The 14,164-nt window shown below is 42.5% G+C and overlaps 1 protein-coding gene across 3 annotated transcripts in view; it reads left to right on the top strand.

The window, feature by feature from the left end:
* LOC124133381 overlaps nt 1–14,164 on the top strand; it is a 52,242-nt gene that overhangs the window by 7,092 nt on the left and 30,986 nt on the right. Inside the window, exon 1 of one of the 3 annotated variants that reach the window (XM_046497766.2) lies at nt 4,231–4,471. The exons of 1 other annotated variant lie outside the window; for it this stretch is intronic. The gene's annotated coding sequence lies outside the window, so the exon portion shown is untranslated. Of the gene's footprint in view, nt 1–4,230; nt 4,472–13,336; nt 13,459–14,164 lie in introns of those variants that run through there. One more of the 3 variants, XM_046497764.2, reaches the window with a different exon arrangement.

The raw sequence follows: 14,164 nt of genomic DNA, 5'->3' as shown, positions 1-14,164 counted from the left end.
TGCCTCGTTAAACCTCTTTTCACTTCACCCCAATTCTCCCCTACCTCTCCAGATTCGCACTGTGAACAACATTATATGATATACCTCTATACGTGTCATTAATACTTTGATGTTTAATGGATACTGTCAGGCAATATTGCTTCTGGGTGGAACAGCTCTTTCGGTTGGAATTCTTACATAATTGCGTGTCGTGTTCGTTACCTGAAACGTGTTTGATCTTTAGCTATAAAGGCTCCTAAGGTATTTTGTCTGTGTGACGATAACCCTGGCATAGCATGTAAAATGTTTCCAAGTGATTAAAGAGCTTGGCCTAAATTCCATTGACATATTTATGAGGAAAAATGACAAATAAGGAGACCTGATATTTCTGCAGTTGATTTATACTATTTTTATCACTCAATCAAAGGAAACAAGTATAAACAATACATTTCTCATTACACATGGGTTTGGAAAATGTTACTTAAAAAAATATCAGTACACAGTTAGCTGTCAGATTTGTTGAACAGTGCCCCTCGGCGGGTTGATCTTTTTTCGGATTTACTTGAAGTGCATCATAATATTGCACATCGATTGGCTAATTGCTTTTCCAAGTTCACTGGTTGAGGTTAGACACGACACAGCTGACAGTGAAATAGCTTCCACGTCTTGAGTCAACACTGCAATATGATATGTGTGTACAGCCTGAAACTGACAACCTCGCCATAGCAATGCCCCGCCTGACCACACCCACCCGGGGTATTGTGTGGCTGATGTGGGGCAGATAAGGGTACTTAATGACATACCACGCTGTGGAGAGTGAGCATGCTGTCAGCACAGGCTCTCACATGGCTCTCACATGGCTCTCACATGGCTCTCACATGGCTCTCACATGGCTCTCACTGGCTCTCACTGGCTCTCACATGGCTCTCACATGGCTCTCACTGGCTCTCACATGGCTCTCACTGGCTCTCACATGGCTCTCACATGGCTCTCACATGGCTCTCACATGGCTCTCACTGGCTCTCACATGGCTCTCACTGGCTCTCACTGGCTCTCACATGGCTCTCACATGGCTCTCACTGGCTCTCACATGGCTCTCACTGGCTCTCACTGGCTCTCACATGGCTCTCACATGGCTCTCACATGGCTCTCACATGGCTCTCACTGGCTCTCACTGGCTCTCACTGGCTCTCACATGGCTCTCACTGGCTCTCACATGGCTCTCACATGGCTCTCACATGGCTCTCACATGGCTCTCACTGGCTCTCACATGGCTCTCACTGGCTCTCACTGGCTCTCACATGGCTCTCACATGGCTCTCACATGGCTCTCACATGGCTCTCACTGGCTGGGCTCTCACAATGGATGTGTTTTTAGCATTGCCCATGTTATTCCCTTTCACAACAAGAACATCGCTTGTTGTATACATATTCATATAGCCCTCAACAAAGATATTTGTGTACACTCTTGTCAAGTATATGTATATATCCCCTTGCCATGTGCAGGCATATATCCTTTGAAGAAATATCTATGTGACATCCCTGATCAGTTCCAAGGGGCACAGTGTCCTTGGTGGTTGTGACATCCCTGATCAGTTCCAAGGGGCACAGTGTCCTTGGTGGTTGTGACATCCCTTATCAGTTCCAAGGGGCACAGTGTCCTTGGTGGTTGTGACATCCCTTATCGGTTCCAAGGGGCACAGTGTCCTTGGTGGTTGTGACATCCCTTATCAGTTCCAAGGGCCACTGTGTACTTGGTGGTTGTGACATCCCTTATCAGTTCCACGGGCCACTGTGTACTTGGTGGTTGTGACATCCCTTATCAGTTCCACGGGCCACTGTGTACTTGGTGGTTGTGACATCTCTGATCAGTTCCAAGGGGCACAGTGTCCTTGGTGGTTGTGACATCCTTGATCAGTTCCAAGGGGCACAGTGTCCTTGGTGGTTGTGACATCCCTTATCGGTTCCATGGGCCACTGTGTCCTTGGTGGTTGTGATATCCCTTATCAGTTCCATGGGCCACTGTGTCCTGGGTGGTTGTGACATCCCTTATCGGTTCCATGGGCCACTGTGTCCTGGGTGGTTGTGACATCCCTTATCGGTTCCATGGGCCACTGTGTCCTTGGTGGTTGTGACATCCCTGATCAGTTCCATCGGCTACTGTGTTCATGGTGGTTGTGACATCCCTGATCTGTTCATCCGTGACCCAGATAGTGCTGACATCCCTGATCAGTTCCAAGGGGCACTGTGTCAGTGGTAGTTCTGTCATCCCTGATCAGTTTCAAGGGGCACAGTGTCCGAGGTTGTTCAGACATCCCTGATAAGTTTCAAGGGGGAAAGTGGCCTAGATAGTACTAATATATCTGATCAGTTCGAAGGACCATACCCTCTGACCATACCCTCTGACCATATACCCTGACCATACCCTCTGACCATACCCTCTGACCATACCCTCTGACCATACACCCTGACCATACCCCTCTTACCATACCCTCTGACCATACACCCTGACCATACCCTCTGACCATACACCCTGACCATACCCTCTGACCATACCCTCTGACCATACACCCTGACCATACCATCTGACCATACCCTCTGACCATACACCCTGACCATACCCTCTGACCATACCCTCTGACCATACACCCTGACCATACCCTCTGACCATAAAACCCTGACCATACCCTCTGACCATACCCTCTGACCATACTCTCTGACCATACTCTCTGACCATACACCCTGACCTTACTCTCTGACCATACCCTCTGACCATACCCTCTGACCATACACCCTGACCATACCCTCTGACCATGCCCTCTGACCATACACCCTGACCATACACCCTGACCATACCCTCTGACCATACACCCTGACCATACCCTCTGACCATACCCTCTGACCATACCCCCTGACCATACCCCCTGACCATAAAACCCTGACCATACCCTCTGACCATACCCTCTGACCATACTCTCTGACGATACCCTCTGACCATACACCCTGACCATACCCTCTGACCATACCCTCTGACCATACACCCTGACCATACCCTCTGACCATACACCCTGACCATACACCCTGACCATACCCTCTGACCATACACCCTGACCATACACCCTGACCATACCCTCTGACCATACACCCTGACCATACCCTCTGACCATACACCCTGACCATACCCTCTGACCATACACCCTGACCATACTCTCTGACCATACTCTCTGACCATTCACCCTGACCATACCCTCTGACCATACCCTCTGACCATACCCTCTGACCATAAACCCTGACCATACCCTCTGACCATACCCTCTGACCATACCCTCTGACCATACACCCTGACCATACACCCTGACCATACCCTCTGACCATACACCCTGACCATACCCTCTGACCATATCCTCTGACCATACCCTCTGACCATACCCTCTGACATACCCTCTGACCATACCCTCTGACCATACCCGCAGGCCATACCCTCTGACCATACCCTCTGACCATACCCTCTGACCATACCCTCTGACCATACACCCTGACCATATCCTCTGACCATACCCTCTGACCATACACCCTGACCATACCCTCTGACCATACCCTCTGACCATACTCTCTGACCATACCCTCTGACCATACCCTCTGACCATACCCTCTGACCATACCCTCTGACCATACCCTCTGACCATACTCTCTGACCATACACCAATGTACCTAAAGCAGTTTTACAGTATAATTCGGAAACAGTCAACTAGTTGCATTGTACATCCACATCGTTATCACATCCAGTCGTTATACACAAGCTTCCCTATCTCCAACAAAGACGTCAGTCATCAAAGTTTAAAATAATTAATGTATTTTCCTTACAAATATTTCGCAAATTATTAATATTAATATTTACGTAAAAAGGATTTTCACAAAAAAACCCAACCTTATTCTACATATATTATTTGCCATCCATAACAAACATTAATTCATAATAGATACGCAACGTTTATACAATAATAAGCCCCGTAATGCATATTTCCATGAGAATGTAACACGACAAAACAAGGTTTAAACTACGTCATAATATTCGGAGTATTTTGCCTGAGCAATTCATACAATATATCATTGTCAGGGCTTCATCAACACAACGGCAAGACATTAGTTTCGTTAACTGTCACTAGGGGGCCACGCTTAATATTGTACCTCTATTTATTTTCCATAAGACCTATTCTAAATTAGAGGGTAAGCCAGCTGTGTATATCCTCTCCTTCGGTCGCCGTTAGTGATCGTGCAATCTGGTCTAACTGGAATATAATATCTCACATTTCACCATATCTGACCAAAACAGTCTCCTCTATCGGACTGGCATAGTTTCCTCGCCTACAAGTTCATTTCCAAACCTGTTTGGCAGCCATACGAGACCGACCACGGGCCTAGACACTGACTCCTCTGTTTGCTAACTATTGTAATATCGAGTGATCAACGGCAAGGCTTGTGGACACGTCCATGTAAGTACGTTTCTGTAAATCGGGACATTTTTGACAGGGCATGCTAAAGGGCCTGGTGTTTATACTCATACATTACGTTCTAATTGGAATGGTCATATGTCATATATTGTTTGCATAACAGTTATATAACAGAAGACTAGAATATGAACATGATTATGAAGTATAGATCAACCTAGATAGCCTCGTTCTCAAAGGTATGAAATACTGTGAGGAACCTTCTCGCGATCTCGCATTCTCGCGATCTCGACCTTTGCCAAAAACACGAGAATGTGAGATCGCGAGAATGTCTCTTACAGTATTCCATACAAAAACGATGTTTGCGTTGGGTAAGGTATTAACAGCGTATAGCATGAAGCTACGACTGTTGTAGTGTTACGGTTGGTAGGCCCACATGCACAAAGGTGTCTTAGTGTGATACGGCAATCACAACTCAAGTACATCAACGTACATCTGACATAATAGATCGTTTAGTGCACATGTCCTTAGAGGTGTTACTATATGAAGGGCCACGAGTGGCCCAGTTATCTAACCAGCAGCAACTCTCCATACAGAAGTGAATGCTGAAGTGAGTCAGAACAGGATCGAGAGATAAATCTGAGATTGGTCTCTATTGTGGTTCTTGGTCTGTCGGCTCCACACTTGTGTCCGTTATATTTGGTTTTACTAGTGTGATAAAGGCTCAGACCTGCATAACTCCGATCTCTATCCATCCCCCGTTCCCCACGCCGTCATAGTGAGTGAGTGAGTTAGTTGGGTTTAACGCCGCTTTTAACATTATTCCAGTTATATCGCGGCGTGTCAGCTTAATGTGGGAGGAAAGCCCGAAGTGATGGAGGTCTCAGACGTTTACCACTTCGGTGAAACCCACGAGCACGGGTATGGTGCTGACAAACCTAGAAACATAATCGGGGCGAACCGGGATTCGAACCAACAATCATAAGTTTCTGGCGCGCCCAAGGGACGCAACTCTGCACATCGAATCGTGACGCCTAGGACGACTGGGCCACCTGTGCCCCCCCCCCCCCCCCCCCCCCCACGCCGTCATAAAATTGGAATAATGTTCGACTCACTTACTCTTAGAACCGCCATTTTTAGTTCGTTATATCCGTAGTTCGTAATAAGCATTTCGACTGTCAGCCATCTTGGATCAAGTCACGTGACTACATAATGGTACTCGATAAAAAAGAAAAACGTGCACTCTATATGAACTATGTTTATTCATCTTATAAATGATATAGATACATAACATGAACAAATACATGTCATAAATATATTTTTGTAAGAGACTAACTAACGAACGAAATTTGCGAAATCATGACCGACAGGGGAACTAATTACCGTGAGACGGTAATGGGGGTATTGGTGTAATCAGAGTGATGGGAACTACTTTGATCAGTGGTAAATGACAAAAACATACAGTGATATCTTTGACTCGACATCCTGAAGACTGTCGAGTTATTCGTAGTTCGAGATAGTTTGAGTTAATACTAGTTAGCTGTAGTTATCCGTGATACTCGACTATTAATTCAGTTTTTGAAGGCAATACTTACCTCATCTTAATGGGCGGTGGGGTAGCCAAGTGGTTAAAGCGTTCACTCGTTACTTTGAAGACCCGGGTTCGATTCCCCACATGGGTACCATGTTTGAAGCCCATTTCTGGTGTCCCCCGCGTTATATTGCTGGAATATTGCTAAATGAGCTGAAAACTTCTATTAATCTCTTTAATATTAACATTATTATTACACTATTATTATTCTTTCCTGTAATCGATATTTATTTTCATTTTTACAAATTTATTCTTAATTTCATTTCGTCCAAGTAAAAGCTTAACACATGCAGGTATGTTACCAACCATGAGACAAGTGACCTTATTGGTGAAAAACAAACAATTCAAATTTTCATTATATTTTAAAACTACTGTTCACAAGCTTTAATTCATATTTATTACAAAGATACATGACATCACACATGGCAATCTACACTGACGTAAGTTAACGTCAAACGTCTTTATAACGTCATTGCACAATTTAGGTATCCAAGCACCCAAAAAGGCCCCTTTTCTCTTGGTGAGACACGTACGTCTTTTCGGCGATGTATGCAGGGGGTGATAGAGGTAATGCGATACACGTGTCACGACAGATTCGAGACAGAAAACATGGTTAGAATACTAGAGCGACAATAACACACATAAACCCCTCAGCACCCAGTGACCCCCAGTCCCCGCTTTGTCCTGTCAAAACAATATGGTAATGTAATGTGTGGTATTCTGCCTGCAGGTTATGACTCAATACGTGAATGTGTCAAAGTCTATGACAAAGATATGTGTATGAAGAATCCTTTAGGACAGGGCAGGTAAATTATAATACAAATATATTTCAAAATCATAGCTCATTGTAACGAGTTGCAAAGGTATTAAAGAAGTAGTGTGTATTTCATATTGATCCATATTCATAAATAGTTTCTTATAGAAATCAAAGGCTCATATCGTCGCACGTTAAATAATTGAATAAAGAAATATGCATGTTTTACTCAATGAAACTGATACAGTAAATGAAATAAGTAAAAGTTCTCTTTATGCTGCTGCTGCTGTTGTTGCTGCTGCTACTACTACTACTACTACTACTACTACTACTACTACTACTACTACTACTACTACTACTACTACTACTACTAAAGGCACAACTATTTATGGTATACCCGTCTCTGTCGTGTTCTTTTGGTGTTTCAAGAAATTCAGGGTACTGACACCCTCACACAAAGAATCATGTCAGACAATAGATCCCACCACCCTCGCACTTCCCTCAATCGCTTATATTTTCCAGTTATAATGGGAGGGCGTGGTTTGATTAACGTGGAGGTTCTTCGTGAAATAATTGTATTGGGCCCTTTTGCACACATATATTTGTCTGATAATCCTCTTGTGAAGCATGTTAAGAGTTATGATGAAAACAAGGCATTCCACAGTTTTCGTAAACAAGCCAAGAATGTGGGACATCTCAATGTCAATTTTGATTTTGTGGATAGTTCTGTACTGCTGTCAAACAAGCGAAGTGCCATATCAAATCGGCCCAGACTCAGTTTTTCAGAGAGAGGCTATCTCAACGACCACTGCATCGAATGTATGTGCAACCCCGTGGAGTCCTCGGTTGGATGAGGTCGGCTGGCCTGGAAAGTGAAACAGAAGGCTTTCTGTTTGCTGCTCATGACCAGTCACTTCCCACTCAAAACCGTCAATGAAATGTAGATTATGCAATGAATATAATGGGTCTGTCCAACACATTGTCAGTGGATGCCCAGCTTTGGCACAAATACATTTATCTTAAGCGACATGATGTAGTGGCTCGATCCTTTTATTACCGTTGTTGCCATGTTTGTGGTTGTTACGTCCATCCATCGTACAACCCAGAATATGCAGAGGGCGTCATTGAAAATGAGAAATATAAAATTCTTTGTAATACGCCCGGATACCGCCTCAGACATATCCAGGCCAACAAAACTGATATTGCCCTTTTTGATAAATCCAATGAAATCATTTATATCATTTAATTTTCTGTTCCTTTTGACAATAATGTGATTGACAAGGGTCGTTAAAAACATGGCATATATGCGGAACTCGCTTTCGAAATGTCAAAGTACAAAGTTGTCCGACTCCCCATTGTTCTCGGTGCCTTAGGTTTGGTACCCAATCTGTTGACTGACATTGGGAGAGTACCCGGGTTTGCTGCCAGGAATACAGCCTTTCTGACAATCTGGGTAATGCAGAAAGGCTGCAGTGTTGGGGGGTCTTCATATTCGTGTAACCGTCCTGGGTAGGTTCGACAAGGCAGCGCGTCCTGGGAGAAGTCCCATTCGCTGTCTGGGCTGCGTGTAGAGGGGGCAAGGGCCCTGAGCTGATGATGAGCATAACCAGCCTGACAGTGCCAGGATAACCCAAACCCTCTTTGCTGCATTTCTTTTTATTTTAGTCCATAAATCATCTTAATAATATTGTTTAGAAGTAGAGAACTAAAAGCCTACTTTGAATCTGGTGTGGGGTATTCTTAGGAGTGTGACAAGATTTAGCACTAACACAGTGACAGTAAGCGCACACATAACTTGTTCAGAATATATATCCGCATCGAAAGCCATTTCACTCAAATCTAGCTCTTAATTTATAACCATCAACGTCAACGCCAGAGAATAATCAGCCTCGATGATCTGCCGAAACAGATTCCATTGGGTGTAAAAGGCAGAATGATGATGATGAACATGATATGAATGGATCACTGAGAACCTTCACTTAGACCCCTAACCCCACCTTCAAGGCACCTGATATAAACATGGCGAGTTAACTTGCATGAACATGATATGAATGGATCACCGAGAACCTTCACTTAGACCCCTAACCCCACCTTCAAGGCACGTGATATAAACATGGCAAGTTAACTTGCATGAACATGATGTGAATGGATCACTGAGAACCTTCACTTAGACCCCTAACCCCACCTTCAAGGCACCTGATATAAACATGGCAAGTTAACTTGCATGAACATGATGTGAATGGATCACTGAGAACCTTCACTTAGACCCCTGACCCCACCTTTAAGGCACCTGATATAAACATGGCGAGTTAACTTGCATGAACATGATATGAATGGATTACTGAGAACCTTCACGTAGACCCCTAACCCCACCTTTAAGGCACCTGATATAAACATAGCGAGTTAACCTGCATGAACATGATATGAATGGATCACTGAGAACCTTCACTTAGACCCCTAACCCCACCTTTAAGGCACCTGAAATAAACATGGCGAGTTAACCTGCATGAACATGATATGAATGGATCACTGAGAACCTTCACTTAGACCCCTGACCCCACCTTTAAGGCACCTGATATAAACATGGCGAGTTAACTTGCATGAACATGATATGAATGGATCACTGAGAACCTTCACTTAGACCCCTAACCCCACCTTTAAGGCACCTGATATAAACATGGCGAGTTAACTTGCATGAACATGATATGAATGGATCACTGAGAACCTTCACTTAGACCCCTAACCCCACCTTTAAGGCACCTGATATAAACATGGCGAGTTAACCTGCATGAACATGATATGAATGGATCACTGAGAACCTTCACTTAGACCCCTAACCCCACCTTTAAGGCACCTGAAATAAACATGGCAAGTTAACTTGCATGAACATGATATGAATGGATCACTGAGAACCTTCACTAAGACCCCTAACCCCACCTTCAAAGCACCTGATATTAACATAGCGAGTTACCTTGCATGAACATGATATGAATGGATCACTGAGAACCCTCACTTAGACCCCTGACCCCACCTTCAAGGCACCTGATATAAACATGGCAAGTTAACTTGCATGAACATGATATGAATGGATCACTGAGAACCTTCACTTAGACCCCTAACCCCACCTTTAAGGCACCTGATATAAACATGGCGAGTTAACTTGCATGAACGTGATTCGAATAAAGCAGTAAGATAATTTCTTAAAAAGTTGTTTGAAAAGTAAATTCATATTTTGTTCGGATATGTTCCGTGAGCTGAAAAATGGGTATATATCCCTCCGTGAATACATACTAATCAAAAGAATAAAATACCCTATTCTCTCATATTACTAAAGTATAGTTAATCCGTCATGCCATGATAGAATCGAGTGTTCTTTAACTTCTTTTGAGTAGTATATATAGCTTGTCAAATGATTTATGCATGTTGAATGAAAATCAAATGAGAGAACAATTATTGTTAGAGACTCATGAATGAAAACAACAATTTGTGTCTCATCATCTATAGCATAGAAACAAGCATCTTGGCGTCGTTTCACCACCTGTGCTTTCACCACGTCATACATTCGCCATGCACTGGGTAGTTCTCACGTCTGGCGGAAATGAAAATAAATATTCAAGGCTACCTGGACATTAAAACTTCGTTGACAAGCTGTTCTGCCTGTGGGTGTGAGAGCTTAATATGACCCTGATAAGAGCACTTGTAGTATTTCGTGTGGTACACACACTTGCGATTATTATAACTGATCGGTATAGTTGTGTATTTACCATGTCAATGCCAAATCTGTACACCAGACTTAACGTGAAAGAGATCTCACATCATTATCAGCTAAATAGGTATTGTTGTGTTTATCATGTCAATGCCAAATCTGTACGCCAGACATAACGTGAAAGAGATCTCACGTCATTATCAGCTAAATAGGTATTGTTGTGTTTATGTCAATGCTAAACCGGTGCACCAGACTTAACGTGAAAGAGATCTCACATCATTATCAGCTAAATAGGTATGGTTGTGTATTTACCATATCAATGCTAAACCGGTGCACCAGACTTAACGTGAAAGAGATCTCACATCATTATCAGCTAGATAGGTATTGTTGTGTTTATCATGTCAATGCCAAATCTGTGCACCAGACATAACGTGAAAGAGATCTCACATCATTATCAGCTAGATAGGTATTGTTGTGTATTTTCTATGTCAATGACAAATCTGTGCACCAGGCTTCAAAAACTCATGGTCATGATATAGTCGGAATCGTACAATCGAATCTGCTTTTAGCCGAGATTTCTATTGAATATGGAAACTTTTAAGGTTTTTTTTGCTTGTATCACCATGTCAATGCCAAATCTGTGCACCAGGCTAAATGTGAAAGAGATCTCACATCTTTATCAGTTTGATTGGTGTGGAAGTATTTGTCACGTCAATGTCAGATCTGTACCAGAGGCTTAATGTAAATGAGGTCTCACATAGTTATCTTCTACAGATGTCCGGGTACATTTACCTTGTCCGTGCCAGATTTGTTCTCCAGGCGTAATGTTCCACTGAGCTTATTTTACTATCAGCTAGATCGGTTTTGATATATTTACCATGTCCATATCAAATATATGCACCAGGCTTAATGTGAGGCAGATCACATATCGTTATCAGTTTGATGGGTATTGCAGTCTTGAACATGTCAATATCAGATACATGCACCAGACTTAATGTGAAGGAGATCTCACATCGTCATTAGTTTGATAGGTATTGCAGTCTTGAACATGTCAATATCAGATATGTACACCAGGCTTAATGTGAAGGAGATCTAGCATCGTTGTCACCAAGATAGGTATTGCTGTCTTTAACATGTTAAACATGTCTTTATGTTGCATCCACGCTGTCAATCAGGCTTCTCCACATCGCCCCAGGCCAGGCTTACATGCTATACATATCTTATACTATGTATTAAATATAAGAATGTTCAAGACAACCGGTTGGATATATACACAGACATAGAAAGTCGTACTCAAGTCAGCAGCAACACGAAGGCAATACGCTTTAAAGACCCAGGACGATCCGGGTTAGAATAGGTTTTCAACAACCCATGCTTGCCGTACAAGGCGACTATGCTTGTCGTAAGAGACGACTAAAGGGATCGGGTGGTCAGGCTCGCTGAGTGGGTTGACGCATGTCATCGTTTCCTAATTGCTTGGATCGATGCTCATGATTGTAATGACTGGATTGTCTTGTCCAGACTCGATTATTTATAGACCGCCGTCATATAGCTGGAATATTGCTTGGTGTGGCGTTAAACAACAAACATGCTTTATGACGCCAAAGAATAAATCATATCATAAAATTCATATAGCTTCATGCACTGCAGGGGTACAATTGACAGAAAATCATATTTGTCCAATATTTACCAAGATCATCCAGCTATTAGCAGTGTGTACTCACAGCGTAATGACCCCTCTCAGCTCAGTGAGGCATTTGCCTGCTATTATCTAACAATACATATCTCCCATATATTAAAAGTCTAATAGAAACGCTGCGGGATACGGACGTTTACGTGTAAAACTCTACTTGTGTTTATTCTAAGATAAAACAAACACTGAGAAGAATGGGTAAATATTTGAGCCATTACAACCGGTGAGATTTGAGTAGGTATGCTAGGATAGCCAGTGTTACCTGACACTGTCGACTGTGTACTTGTTTCGGTGCCAGATACTAGTTAGAGCTGCACACAGTGTTAATTGAGTACATTTCCTACTTTAATTTGACACAGTGCCAATGTCGTGTAGGTAATTCTCTAATAGTCCCTCAGCTCCACACAGTGCTAACAGAGTACATTACCTACAAAAGTTGACAGCGTGCCAGAGGTAATAGTCCCAGAGCTCCTTACACCAACAATGGTCTATCTATGCCTTACACTCAATGACACGTTCTGTAACTTGCGTTTGGTGGCAGAATCAAAGACATGCTTTCTGAAGAGTTTACCTCGCTCGTTATTTTAGATCATTGCTAAGGGATAAGTTTCCACACAACTTCTAAATTGCAGGTTTGTCAATGGTCGTCTCGCGAATTTCTTTATTTTCCGTCACGTGATACTTCATGACTCGAAAACAAAATATTGTTTAAGACATACATTCATCCGGTTGCTGATACTACTGTTGTGTGATAATTACAAAATTATATCAGTCCGTTAACTCATGCATTCTAAACCTGCCAGCATCCATATTCTGATCCGTATCATTAAAATTCAAACCACTTTAAATCTTTGCATTCATAGGTATTGGCGTATCTATGCCAATAAATTCACGTTAGAATTGAAAATATGATAATACCTATGTTCAAAAACATAATATGCGCCAAAGGCCATTTTGTCTATACACTCATATGTTTTATAGTCTCAATCGTTCAATCATATCCAGTATGAATAAAACATTGGACAATAATTAGCGGCCATCGTTTCCTTTAGGTAAATATGAAGTAGTATTATGTCCTAGTATTGAAAACCACAAGCTCGCCTCGTGGGAAGCTAAACAAGCTAGTTATGCGTGGAGCAAATATTAAAACCATTTTGTGTGCTTTCATGCGTGTGGCTGGTGTCACGTGGCTTGCTTAGAGTTCTTCTCAGAGGAAGGGCTTGTTAGACTGCCGGTCACATACTTATATCTGTACCTATCTCACCTGTGTGGACACAGTGCTTAACAGGTAGGTCTCTTCTGTAATATTACCTGTGAAATAAGGCAGGTTATGCTGGGGTACCTGGGGGAAATACTCACCTGCTTCTACCAATGTTGAATTGTTACACCTGAGTTTGAGGCACACAGGTATCTCGTGTGTAGTCGTGTGTGAAAGGTGTCTGTCACCCGTGTACTATTTCACCTTGAGTTATACTCAGCTATAAAAGTCCCGCTGGGTTCCTCGTAGTTGTCTCTTATTAAAATAATATATGTCATGTTTGAAATTGTCATGGGTGATAGGTATTAATTCATGTCTTGTTTATTATCAACAACGCGTTATATAACTAAGATTCCAAAGCGGCGTTTAGGCACATGCATTTTATTGTCGGTATATCAAAAACACTTTCAATAACAAGTTGCTGTAAGAAACCTGATCTTTCGTTTCATATAAATATCGAAATATAAATACAGATGAACAATGGTCAGTCGTCCATACTGTAGATAAGTGATAGGTAACTATAACACGGTCCGAATGTGTGATACGCAACTTCATCTGCAATGTCTTGCTCTCTCTCTCTCTCTCTCTCTCTCTCTCTCTCTCTCTCTCTCTCTGACCTATATTTATTGCAGTTTATTTGATTCCATTCTCTACGAAGCCTATGTTGACAATACTTGTCTGACCTATTCCCAACACAATTAGGTCATCAGTGTCAAATGTCATATATATTGATTGA

This window comes from Haliotis rufescens, unplaced genomic scaffold, assembly GCF_023055435.1.
Source record: "Haliotis rufescens isolate VD_foot unplaced genomic scaffold, xgHalRufe1.0.p SCAF_21, whole genome shotgun sequence".
In the NCBI taxonomy this organism is placed as follows: domain Eukaryota; kingdom Metazoa; phylum Mollusca; class Gastropoda; order Lepetellida; family Haliotidae; genus Haliotis; species Haliotis rufescens.
The sequence above is the reverse complement of the archived record's forward strand: the minus strand, read 5'-3'. Positions and strand labels throughout refer to the sequence as shown.